The 14484-nt window shown below is 38.2% G+C and overlaps 1 pseudogene across 1 annotated transcript in view; it reads right to left on the bottom strand.

The window, feature by feature from the left end:
* Positions 1–14484, bottom strand: part of LOC114283319 (rRNA biogenesis protein RRP5-like) — an 85532-nt pseudogene that overhangs the window by 39423 nt on the left and 31625 nt on the right. Inside the window, exon 16 of the transcript XR_014332422.1 lies at positions 1166–1300. The product of XR_014332422.1 is annotated as an rRNA biogenesis protein RRP5-like (transcript). The remainder of the gene's footprint in view (positions 1–1165; positions 1301–14484) is intronic.

A 14484-nucleotide genomic window follows, 5' to 3' on the forward strand; every position in this document is an offset into this window, starting at 1 on the left:
AAGAGAAATTATTAGGTGTGGTACTTTTGGTTTGGGAAGAAATTATAATAGAACCGCCATGTTACCAAAAAAATACATAAAATTTAATTAGAAAAATACAAAATATTTTTTTGCAAAGCCATGTTTAACCGTATCCACATACCCGTGTCTAATTTTTGGGTACTTTTTAGCCGTACCCGCGTATCCCTCATTTAGAGGTTTGTTGAGTCCGACCTCTAAATATATACCCGCACCCAACACTCGTACCCGAGTCCATGAAATGTAGATGGTGAGAAACCATAATCATTTCTTTTCTCAACTCACCTCACAATCCAAACAGAGTGTTACTGTTCAAAGCATAAAAGAGCTTTCTAAGGAAGGCGGCTCACTAAACAATGTTTGAGAAGATAATTGTCCACGTATGAAGCAATGTTATTTTCAGTCCATAATTCTTTTAAAATGTACAGGTTCCGATAAAATTGGATGCATATTACATGTATGAATAGTAGGCACATTTCCTCTTCTAACAAGTTTTCCATGAGGAAAAAAACGGGTGGGTGATTGGTAAGTAATATAAATATTAGTTCACACTCATGCAACCAAGTTACCTTACCAAAAGATAGTAGCCATTGAATTATTGACCAAGTAAATACAGTTTCTGCTGCCAACTAACTACACACGTAGGTATCCAGTTACAAAAATGCAAATCATGTCCTTCCATTCTAGGGTAGGACTGAAAAATATGAATGAGTTGTGCAGAAGCCATGGCGTTGGTCTCCCATACCCTTCTTGTTCACTCTCCACCCTCTTTATCTCTTTCTTTTTTTTCTTATTTAAACAACCTTCACACAAGTTACAACACCTAGGCACTGTTTCTGACATAAATTTTCAACCACTTTTCCTATGAAAAATATGTTTCATCATTCTAAACAAATCATATCTTCTTTCTTTTTCCTTTTTTTTTCAGTTACTTTTCAAGGTTTCACAGATTATGTTAAAAGATCCTGATCCTTTGTGAGTTGTGTGTCATTATATGTCAAACATGCATTAACTATTGAATCAAATTATGAAAAAATATTCTGACTGCTCAATTATGTTATGGTTTTATTATAAAGCTAGGTATTTTGCGAAAAATTTGCACCCAACTATAATAATAAACACTTCAACTAATGATGTCAAAGATTACCTTGCAGGTGTCATAACAAAACTAAGGTTGATGCGCCGTGAAGCAGGAACAGAACTTGTAACTCTGCATTTGACAACTTGTTCAACATGATACAGCAAAGTTGGGTCATCACCAGGTTCTAAACCAAGCTCAGATCTGGGTCAGATACAATCAGTTAGTTTCTTTCAATAATCAGATAAGGACACACAACATCCAATAAGATGATAGTCAAACAGAAATTTGCTACAAATAATAATTCTTTTTTTTTTTTTTTTGTTTCAGGTACAATTCTTTCTTCTTCCTCTCTCTTTTTTATTTTTTTCCCAGTGCATGGGGGGCAAAGGGATAAGGAGAAAGAAACAGTAACACTTATAGAAGAAACTCCAATCAATTAAACAAACTGCACAAAATATGATTAAAACATGCACAAGCTAACACACCTACCCATGAACACAGAGGCCAATGCACACCTTCCCCCCATATTTTTCCCATGACTAGAACCCGAGCCACAAGGCTGAAGGTGGATATCACTTGCATCACACCAGGACACAACCTCTTATATACAGACTTAAAAGAACTCCCAATTCAAACAAAAGATTAAGATTCCAAAATTTAAAGCTTGAGGCATCGAGTTCTAAAAAGCCTATCTAACCCAATTCAAACAAATTCAGAGACTCAAAATGATCAAATGACCGATATACTGACCCATGGGTGACTTCTATAGCTATGTCCATAAAATTTAAGAAAAAAAGTTCTATTGCCTCTTTATTGTCCAACTCATGTGATGGAGAATGCATCGGATAAGGATAAGAATAAAAGTTCTATTTATCTACAAGCTATTTATCTAAGAATTTTATCTATCTAGGAAGTCGAGTTTGTTTAGGATTAGTTAGGCATGCTTATAAATTAATCTTTTATGTAATGGTTTAGCTGACTTGGAAAACAATTAATAATTATCATTTTGACTTATGATTGATGTGAAAGCCTAGGGTGATTGCTGCTATGTCTGAAACTGTCACACCTCAAACCCGCCCCTAGAAGTTTGGGCATGACCACTACAGAAACGGACACTTAACCTGTTATATATGACATATGGGGCCTAAATGGAAGCATAAATTTTTATATAATAACATGCAAGAAAAGAGCTACATCCATTGAGCGACCACTATCATGCCAGGATCACAAACAGACAGATAATAATAGTTACACACACATATACAACCCCGCCCGTGTTTGGGCATATAACAAAAACATTAGAATTTACAACATATTATGGACAATCAGAATGTAAGCTAAAACTTCACAAAACAAGTAAGCTTCACCCAAATGCTTGGATACACAGGGGCTAACAAAGGGAGACGAGCATTAAGAGTTGTGGCTGACCTCCAAACGCAGGACCTACGGAATCAGACGAAATACAGAGTGAGATAACCTCAGTGAATAATAGTACTTGAATAATTCAATGTTCAACTTGAATAATAATGCAAATCAGAGCGTATATAATATAAAAGGGAGGTAGTTAATCTGATTCTGTACTAATGTCACAACGGCTTTGGATCCGGCCTTTAAAACAAAGTGGCTTTATTTCCAAAGATTTCACAAATTGGCCCTTGGCCTAATAGGTTCACAAGTTCACAAATTGGCCCTCGGCCTCATAAGTTCACAATATCACAAATTGGCCCTCAGCTTCATAGGTTCACAATATCACAAATATTCATAATTTCACAAATTAGGCCTTAAACAGAACGACATTAAGCCCAGAATGGCATATAGCCCTTTCATGTACGCATGAACTCAAGAGGTGGCTTGCACGGATTCTAGAGGTGGCTCCCACCAAAGTGTAGCACTTAGCTCCGTACAGCACTTTGTTTCATGCTAACAGATCAGACAAAATGGCCATAGGTCTCATAACTTTCACATAACGGCCATAGGCCTCATAACTTTCACAGAATGGCCATAGGCCTCATAACTTTCACATCGGCTTTAAGCCCAGTTACATATGTATGGACTCAAGAGGTGGCTCGTACGAATTCTAGAGGTGGCTCCCACCAAAGTGTAACACTTAGTTCCGTACAGCACTTTGCTCCATACCAGAAATACATAATGGCCTCTGGCCTAATAGTTCATAAAGAAGCACATAGTTCCTTCTAATTATTCACATGAGTTAACATAGTTACGTTACATTCAACAGAGTGCTAATAGCAGCTATTAACGGGTTGGACTTCATAAATAGCAATGGATAACATTAATGAGGATCAAAGGCGAATGTACCATTAATAGAGGCATATATGTCATTCCATTACATTTAATAAGGATAGACCAATTTACATTCTAATGCGGTCACATCGTAACATTAAACCTTTGCATACATGCCATAGGATCTGAACGATCTAGGTTTCATAGGTGACATGTTCGTTATTGACAGAATAGAATGATTGCAAAGTCATACCGATATGTGCCAATCCTTCAACATTCACATTGATTTCCAATCGTCATAACTATGCGTGTAACACTTACGAGGAACAGAGTGTTAGTGACAATAATTACCAATGGTAGATAAAATATACATTTCCGTACTATTACTCACAGTGTTGTGATGACGTGTTACTTCCTCCCGGAGTGTGTCCTGCACACACGCAAAACTTGCACATTAGTTCTCTTTTCTTTCTTAAATCATTTCCTGAATCATTACACTTTTCACGAATTTACAACCCTCTTAAAATCATCAGAAAATATTCTAAAAATACCAGTGAGTCAAGCACGCAAAACTAAGCGAACCACTTTTCCAGCCCGGGCCGCACGTGCGGCCGGACCCTCCGCTCGAGCGGCCAAGCACCGCACGTGCGGTCATCCCCCTCTGCTCGAGCGGCCGTAGACAGTAGGCATTTCCAGGTTTTTCTTCTTTCTCCGCTCGAGCGCCCAAGGCCTCCGCTCGAGCGGCCATGGCCCTGTTTTGGGGCAGCTCGGTTTCAACTCAATTTTAAGCATCATCACTTCATTTCTCATGCAACCCAAGATGAAATTAAGGCAATACTTGAACCCAACTTCACTATAACAAAATTTATCATTGAAATATCAAAAGTTAACATGATTAAAAGCTTGATCAACTCACTATTCTTCCAAATTTCATCCTTTAAGTTAACTTCCTTTTGTTCATAAAACATAACACATTATGGCATAAAAACCAAGGATTGAAGTATAAATTGCACCATAGCATGTACTAGAACTTGAGCATCATAAAATACACATGAATAGAAGCTTATTCCAGTTACAAACCGTCTAAATTCTATCTTAATTCAAGTTCCTCATGTTTATCAAAACATCATACCTTACTTAAATATAGTTTCATGGGTTTGACATGAGAAACAAAGATTGAGGTATAAATTTCATGTCAAAGCAACCAATTGATGAGTATCCTCTTCAATCAAACATAAATTATGAACAATTCTCCATTACAACCCTAAATCATCAAACATAAATCATAAACAAATCATTCTTCACAATTAAAAGGAGAATTCCCATATACACTAAATTTAACATACCTTAAGCTTTAAAAATGGCAAGGATCTCCTAATTTAATCTCAATTCCCTTCCTTGTTGAACCTTGCCCTTGTTCTCCTTTTTTTGTTTTTCCTCTTCTTTCGTTTTTTTCCTCTCCAAGAGATATGTCAAATTGTTTTTGATCAAGCTTAAGAGAACTTGGACTTTGATATATATATAAAGGCATATAAGACAAAATTCCATCGTTTAATCATTCCGAAATTGAAATTTCGTAAACATGCTTAATATTACGTAAAAATTATGCTAATCACAGATATATAATCAATTTTAGATAATTAAGCCGTTAAGGCTTCCAATTTCTGATTCAACCATTCTAGATTTAATAGATACTTTTCTTGTTAGACAGATAGACATCCTTAAACATGGATTTCACTTACTTAACCTTAATTTCTCATGGGATGTTACAGTAAGCAGTTATAGTAAGCATTTAAAAGCACAAAACAAGGACTGAAAATCAACATCATCACACTGTCATTACCCATCGCATATATTGAAGTTTGGGGACCAATTACTATTTTGGATTGCATTGACACTACTTTTCGTCATTGTCCTTGTCACTTCACTGCCTCAAATCACCGGACCATCCATTGTCAATCACAACCAACACCTTCGTGCCTCACTGCCACTGTCTTTCAATTTAGAATTGCGGGGTAGCCTGAACTGATGCAATCCACGGCATTAACTTTGATTTATTTTGCTGTCTCTCAGTTCAGAATTGTTGGGTTGTCTGAACTGCTGCAATCCACAACATTAACTTCGAACTGTTTGCGACAGATAATTCCATGACTTGTTGCTGGAAATAGCAATGATTGTCAACATCCCTTGTTGAGTCATTACTTCTTCCACCAAAGCCACATCGTCTATTACATCACTGTGGGCGATGCTTCCCTCATGCCGATGCCACCATCAAAAGCCAGATCCCTTGTCTGTGGCCGTGTTACTGCTCAACATTGTCAGTGTTGTGTTCTGTATTCACTTGAGGTTTCATCATAGCTATATAGTGCCTTTATGTGTTGCTATTTACTACATGAGGAAAACATTGTGCAACGAAAAGAGTATAAAAACCCTTGATTAGACACAAGTCCAACCCAGAGCCAAGAATATTTAACGCAAAACAAGCCTAGCCCAACCGAACAGTCCAGACGACAATAAATACCCACACTGACCCAAGTCCTACCTTTATTATATTGATCCAGCCATTTTGTCTTACAAATAAAGATTTCCAATCCAAGAATATAATGAAGCAATAACCCAACTCAATCCAACTGCCCCTGCCAAAGCCTAAACATAACAAGGATCAAAAATTTCATTTCGGTATGTTGTTTCGGGTAGCTTGGAAATGAAAATGTTTTAGAAACATTTCAGAAATATTACGGAAACGTTTCAAAAATCTCTCAAAATATTTCGAAACCATAAGGGAAATGATAAAAGAATTTGAAAATGTTTAATATCAAAAACAAAAACCTATATAAATGTTAATACATTATCAATAATTAAATCATTACACTTTTTTTTTATCAGCTACAAAAAACAAATTAATTAATTAATTAATTAATTAATTAATTAAAATAAAAAAATTATTAATAATGAAAAAAGGGGTACAAGGAGAGGACAAGATGGTGTTCAAAAAAAAAAAAGAGAGGACAAGATGTCCTCAAACACAACATGAAAAACCACACTGAAACACCACAAAGAAAAGAAATCAAGATTCACAAACAGCTTTCCAATCTTTGAAAATCAAAAAAAAAAAAATGCGGAACCCGTTTAAACGGAGGAGAGGCGTATATCCAAATATTCAATCCTATCCTCAAAGATCTTTGCATTCCTTTTCAACCAAACTATCCAAAAGATCACAAAGACAACACAATGCCACTATTTGTTTTATTTCTAATTGCCACCAAAACCTCATAAATCAATTAAGAGCAAATTTGCACATGCACCAACAGCCACCCAATGTGTTTTCAATCAAACAAAATAGTTGATGCCATAAATTCAAAGCCAGGAGGCAATGCAAGAATAAATGATCCACCAAATCCCCTACACATGATGCACCATTGAGGATAAAGGAAATGATTCAGTCTCCTCCTTTGAAACATATCGTTGGTCATAATGCTTCTGTTAAAACCTACCATCACCTACTCCACTTACTACACCTACCACCACCTCCTACCACCTACTACACACCTACCACTACCACCTACTACCACCTACTCCACTACATCTCCTATATAAGGAGCCCCTCACCATTTGTAATATACAACATACAATCAATCAATAATACATCATTGTTTACATGGTATCAGAGCTAGGTTAAGAACCTAATATTTTCGTTCCACCGGCGGGTGGCAATCTCGCCTTGGCCGCCCGCCGGACAAACCCAACACAGACCAGCCACACATAGACACCATTCTCTCTTCTCTCTCTAACACAAACCCGTAAGGCTCGAACCCGCGCCCCTCGGCTCATAAGACCAAAGCTCTAACCAGCCAAGCTACACAAACCCAGCAGCTCACACACACACCCATCACCTCTCCCTCTCGGCATACACACACATCTTCATCGACCACCTTTTAAGCCCTGTTGATGTTCCCCATTGCTTCAAAGAGTTCTTCCCCTTGGCCGCTGTGCAGGTGACGGAGCTCGGCGACGGAATCTTCGTCGGATGCACCGTCAATCACGCCGTCATGGACGGCCCGTCGTTCTGGCACTTCTTCCCCACCTTCGCCGAGATCTGCAGAGGAGGCCACACACTTCGCTTCACAATCCTCGGCTTCCACAGAACTCCCACAGAGGCATATATGTGATTCATACACACACACCCATTGGAGAAGGGGGGAGACACGGTTTCTCTCTCTCTACACCACCCACTCACGCTCTTTCCAGTCCTTTTGAAGAGCTGATCAAAGTGTGGTCTGCAGTACAGAACTCCCTCGAAGGAATTGTAATTGCCAAGCTTGAGTGTTCCTTTGCAGTGATGGCATCGGAAACCGGTTTTCTCTCTCTCTCTTTTTGTCCCCCCACCATAATTGTTTCCACCACCCACCTTTCTTCTTATTTTCTTTTTATATATATATATATATATATATGTTGTTTTTATTCTCACCTATGTGGTCTCCCCGCTGTCACCTCGTGCTTGTTCCCACCATACCATTATAATATATTATAATATGTAATATTAACTCACAGATTCACACACTATCACTGGTTTTTTAAATCGTTATTTTATTTTTTATCTTTTCTTTTTGAACATTACACCACCGCCCCCAACACCTTTCCTTCACCTTTTGCACCTCACTTTACCTTTATTTATTTTATTTTATCTTCCCTTTTTCATTTCAAAAAAAAAAAAAAAACAATCACGTGAACCACTTTCTTTATTTCCCAATCTCCTCTGTTTGATTTCAAAACCACTTTTAATCTCTTTCACATTTTTTTTCACTCACTCTCTCGACAGTTTCTTTATTTATTTATTTATTATTTTTTTTATCTCTTCTTTTCAAAAAAAAAAACAAAAAAAACAAACATCATCATCTCTCCCACCAAAACAACTTCTTATTTCTTTCTTTCTTTTTCTTTCACATTATTTTTCATCTTTTTCAAATTCCATTCATACCATATCGCTTTGCACACCAAACCATATTTTATTCATCTCAGGGATCAACCACGATCACAATTTTACACACAAAAAAAAAAAAAACAAAAACAAAAAAATAAACAAAAAAAAAAAAAAAAAAAAACACACAACACCCAAAGATTTGTTTTCTGCAGACGGCCACCCACCAACCTCACTTCTTCGCCTGTTCCGCCGGTCTTTTCTTCTTGCCTCCGTCCTGGGCGGCCCTTGCCGGTGTTGTCTCCGTGTTTCCCACGCCACCGAGCACGTTCACTCCACCCTGCTCCTCCACTACAGCATAGGGCGGCCCTTCAAATCGGAACATCACGGTGGCCTTCCGCTTCAGCTCCTTATTTTCTGCCTTTAGCACACTTATCTCTGCCCGCGCATCCTTATACATGCGTTGGAGCAGAGCCAGTTGGGCGTTTAACTGCTGCACCTCATTTGTCCTACTCTGAAGCCGGTGCGACAAGTTTGTGACCGCCGTCATGGTCTCCACGCATGACTTCAAAGTATACTGATTGGCCTCAATATCTGTTTGTGCTGCCATTCTTTGCTCACAAACCGCATAGGAAAGGTCAGCGGAGCAAACTCAGGGGCGCTTGGTTGAGGTTCACGGGCAACCGCACCAGTTACCTCTCTTGTGGACTCGTTGAGGTCAGGAAAGAGAGTGAGCAGACTACGGGACGAAGAGGCCATGTTATGGGTTGCTGAGTGTTTCAGAGAAGGGTTGGTTACCGAGTGTTACAGAGTATCTCCCTCAAGACAACGAAGAGTTTCTCAGAGGTTTTTAGCCAGTTTTTTGTCTTAGCCTCTGCCTCAGCCTCAGCATCCGTCTTGGTTAAATAGCCAAGGCAGACACGCGCATCGCGCGCCACTTGACGCCAGACGACAAAACGGGCGCGCAAGCCAATGTGGTGACGCGCCTCGCCATCATGTCCGGCACATCTTTTTATGACTTGGGCTCGCCTTTTGATGGCACGCCTTTTTATGAATTGGGCACGCCTTTTCATGGCACGCCTTTTGAAAGATTGGGCACACCTTTTGAGGGTGCGACTTTTTATGGGTCCGACAAGACTCTGTAAACTGTCCCGACATTGATTCCGGTTAGTTTCTACAAGGGTCCGACAAGACTCTGTAAACTGTCCCGACATTGATTCCGGTTAGCTCCTTCATGGGTCCGACAAGACTCTGTAAACTGTCCCGACATTGATTCCGGTTAGCTCCTTCATGGGTCCGACAAGACTCTGTAAACTGTCCTGTCACAACATTGTCTGCTACAACGGTCCGACATGACCCCATAAACTGTCTTCTACATCGGTCTAACACGAGCCAGTGTCTTCTACATCGGTCTGCCATAACCATACAGTCTTCTACAACGGTCTGACACGACCATACAGTGTCTCCTATCCATTTTTTATTTTTCAGATTATTTTCTTGTTTTGTTACTCTCTCCAAACTCAAGTTGGTTAGTTCCTATCTCCCTTGAGTTTGCGGGGGGCTGTTAAAACCTACCATCACCTACTCCACTTACTACACCTACCACCACCTACTACCACCTACTACACACCTACCACTACCACCTACTACCACCTACTCCACTACATCTCCTATATAAGGAGCCCCTCACCATTTGTAATATACAACATACAATCAATCAATAATGCATCATTGTTTACAGCTTCCATGAGCCAACGACCACATAAAAATCTTCACTTCAGGAGACAGCACCGCTTTCCAAATCCTCTTGTGCAACCAAAAAGTAGAAACATTGGGGTCGCGTTTGGTAGAGTTTTACAATTATGATTTGAGAATAGAGTTGTATTTTGAGTTTGTGAGTTTTGGAATTATGATTTGAGTGTAGAAAATTTGCTTGGTTATGAGTTTTGAAAAGAGTTTTAATTGAGTGATGTGACATGATATTGAAAGTGGGTGTTTTGAAAAGTGTTTTGAAAAGTGAGTGTGAAATTAATTTTCTAAAGCTGTAACCAAACAACACACTCAAACTAAGAGGAAACTTCAAAAGCTCTACCAAACAAAGCCTGGGTTTCTCAATGATTGAATCAAAAAAAAGACTTGCATGAAAAGATATCGAAAGAGTATTTAAGCCAAACCTACCTATCACAAACATTTGGAGACAATGAAAAATTATCAAGCAAAGACAACAAAGATGCCAACTCAAGAGCCTCCTGATCATTAACATTCCTGATGAAATTGAAATTCCAAATAATTGGAGCTAAATTGGAGCAAGCCAAAGACGCAATGGAAAATTTATTGAGAACGAACCACAATATACAAGTGTAAAACAACCTTGTTAAAGGAAGATTCACCCAACCAAACATCCTCCCACAACCTCTGCATTTTGTCCTGTTGCAAATTAATACCAACCACACCGCTCTTGTTCAAATTAACCTACGACCGAGCATAATTTCAAAACTTCTCACAATCCCTAAAAAATTAGCTACCATACTTTCCTCCCTTGCAAAAAAAAAAAAAAAAAAAATGTCATCCACATAATGTAAGGTGAGACACACAAATTTCATCCTCCCAATAACAAAACCATCAACTAAACAAAGCCCCTAGCTCTATCTACAATCCTCCCCAGCACAACCGCCACCAGAATAAAAAGGAAAGGAGAAAGTGGGTCTCCCTACCTTAATCCTCTAGATGCCTTAAAAGTGTTCCCAGCTTCTCGATTAACAATGACCGACATATTACAAGTGGACAAACAACCCATAATCCATTTCCTCCATCTTACCCCCAAACCCTTTATTTGCATCACAAAATCCAAAAACCTCCAAGCAATATGACCAACCATATATGCTTTTTCAAAAATAAGGCCCTCCTTTTTCAAAGCTCTATATTCTTCCACGCTTCATTTGACACCAAAACAATATCCAAAATATGTCGGCCCTTAACAAAAACACCCTACACTAGAGATACAGTCTCCCCAAAATGGTTCCCAATCTTTGTGATAGAAATTTCCCCAAAATTATAAAGGGGTGTAACCAAATCGATGGGTCTAGAATTACCTTCACTGAGTTTTCCTTTTTTAGGATTAGACAGATAAAAGAAGCATTTGTGCACAAGTTAACTACTCCCTTCTCATAATATTTTACAAAATCACTCACTAGATCCTTTTTCACTATTGCCCAACAATCTAGGAAGATCGCCATAGAGAACCCATCTGGGCTTGGAGCTACATCTCTATCACAATCAAAGACTACCTCTCTAATCTCAATTTCACCAAATGGTCTCAGCAACCAACTTGCTCTATATTCATCAATCGACATCCAATCAATTCCATCAATTCCTAGCTTCTCGACTCCCCCATCAGAGTAAAACTTGAGTAAAAATTTAAAATCTCACTAACAAGTCGATCCTCCCTATCCACATACACTCCTTGATCAACCTCCAATATTTTGATGAATGTCTTTTTCATCTTTCCATTAGTCATTCTATGAAAGAGCCTTGAGTTAACATCACCCTCCTTAACCCATTTTAATTTTGCCTTTTGGGCCCAAAAAAATATGCTCCATAAAATTAAATCTTCCAAATTCACTTTTAAATCAGCCCATTTGGATCTCAAATTCCCCACCAAATCCTCCCTAGCCTCAATGGTTATCCAACTCCTCAATATTCCTAATAATCTAATTCTTTGTTCCTTTCAAATCTCCAAAAACCTCTATTCCACATCTTCAAGTTTTCCTTGATCTTCTTTAGTTTTTTCACAAACCTAAAACCCTCCCATGAATGACATCCACAACTATTCCATCACACCCCAAAATCTTTCTTAAAAGAATGGTGTTCCTAGCACATATTTTCAAACCTAAAAGGTGATGGACCCCATATTAATGGACAACTCTCCATGATCGCCAGACAATGATCTAAAACGATTCTTGAAAGACCCTCCTACCTTGAACTAGGAAATAATTCCTCCCATCCCGAAGCAACTAAGAACCTATCCAACCTACTACATATCAAATTTTTTGAAGATTAGACCCAAGTGAATATAGCATTACACAAAGAGGGGTCAATCAAATCACAATCTCTTATTAAAGAGTCAAAGTCCCTCATGCTCCTATTTGTTGAAGTCTAATTGAGTCTTTCTGACACATTTGACCACATTAAAATCACCCCCCACACTCCAATTGGGATGAAAAAGCCAATTTAAACGTACCACCTCCTCCCACCAATCCTTCCTTCCACTAGGCCTATTTGGGCCATAGACTTTGGTCAACCACCACGCATTATTATCACCATTTTTGAACCTAACAAAAAATGAGAATTCCCCTACAAGAATTTCACAATAAGTGACCACTCACTCATCCCAAATAATCAAAATTCACCTTGACATCCCACAAGCTAGCAAGAGAGCCTATTTTCTAAACCTAGATTCCCAAATACTTTTAATGAAATGCTTGTCACAACTCTCAATTTTAGACTCTCGAAAAATAACTATATTTGGCTGATAAACTTTCAAAGTCATTTATTACCCCATTCTTTTTACGAGACCACATATCTATAACATTCCAACTTAAAATCTTTTGTTGAGAACTAACATTACTTGTAACCTCCTTGTGACGTCCTTCATAATTAATGTTGCTCGCTAAATTTTTTAACTCCTTGTAACCTTTTCTGCTATTACCACCCCTTTTTCAAATCCTTACCTCCCCCCAGCTATAACCAAAGATAATCCCAATGTTTGAAGCAAATGTTTAAAATGTGACATCCTCGTCTAAAGAGAAAGACACAAACTTCATCATCTCACTCAACCACCTCTAAGTCTCATCCACTTCTAAGTCTCATCCACTTTTTTCCCCTGAATAGTGCTTTCCTCAATCCCATGATTCCTAGAAACTTTACATTTGAATTATCACTCATATTGTATTCCTTATTAAACATAGGACATTGTTGACAATCATAGTGGGTCCAGTCTCTATGGGTAACTAAGGTATATGCCCATTCCCATTTAAATCCTTCCTTCTCGACTACAATTTGGGCAAGAATCAAAAAGACACTACCTATTTTGTCATGCACCTATCGTTTGCATCCCTCGACACTAACCTTCCCTTTTTGATTGTTTCCCACCCTTTCCACTTCCTCATGTTCCTTGAGAAAGTAAACCTCATTGTACCACCCTTTGTCTACTCCAATGCCACACGTGTTAGCTTTGTCTACCATCTGTCCCCAACGACCCAATTGTTGATGCTTGAGCTTACTGCACTTCCTCACCCGAAACTCCATTGTCGATTGCCTGCTCTAGGTTTAATTGATTTTAAAACTACCCTCAAACGAACTTTGATGACTTCATCAGCTACCTTAAACTCCATCGCAGTTGGAAGGAAACAACAATCGAAACCTTGTACCTTCAATCTACTTGTCAACAAATTCTCGAAAGCCAAGTAATCGATCTCAACTAGCCCTCCATAGTTTATGTCGATCTGTTCAAAAATGTCTTCGTTCTATAACTTGAATGGTAATTCGCAAACAAACAGCCCAACCTCCATATGACTAATTTACATATGGTTCTTTGTGCCTTCTATCGGATCACTTTTCCAATCTAACCGCAACTCCTCCTTCAAAGAAACACACCCCTTGACTTCCATAAAAATCAGCTTCATCCTTCTACAAAAAAACAAAGCCGTGTTGATTTGGAAAGGTTAAAGAACAATTAACTCTTCATATTCTTTTTTCTATGTCCTTTCAATTTGCACCCAACTGATGTATAAGTCAGTTCTAATGCAAACTACAACATTTCCCCAATCAATTACCTACTTTCTACTTTGATTTTCTTATGTTAAAGCCTTAGAAGCTCATTAAAAACAAAATTTGTTAAACGCTTAATTAGGATAGAGATTTACAATTTTTTTTTTTTAAATAAAAATTAAGGAATAGTAGGGATGAAAAAAAACTCTGCGCTGGGAGTAACAAAGAAAAAGAACAAGTGACTTAATCATACAGGTTTTATCTTGTCCTCACTATCTCTCATTTTCTTATTTTTAGATATAGTTTCTCATATTCTCTAATAAATTTAATTTTTTTTCCTTTTCCACTTTTTTATTTTTATTTTTATTTTTTTATTTTTTTAACAAAAAGAAGCAAATAGAAATGACCATTGTTAAATAACCTTAATAGGTATCGAAACAGCTCGTTGTTTCAGTAT

The sequence above is a fragment of the Camellia sinensis genome, chromosome 6 (genome assembly GCF_055761805.1).
Source record: "Camellia sinensis isolate YWXY chromosome 6, ASM5576180v1, whole genome shotgun sequence".
Classification (NCBI taxonomy): domain Eukaryota; kingdom Viridiplantae; phylum Streptophyta; class Magnoliopsida; order Ericales; family Theaceae; genus Camellia; species Camellia sinensis.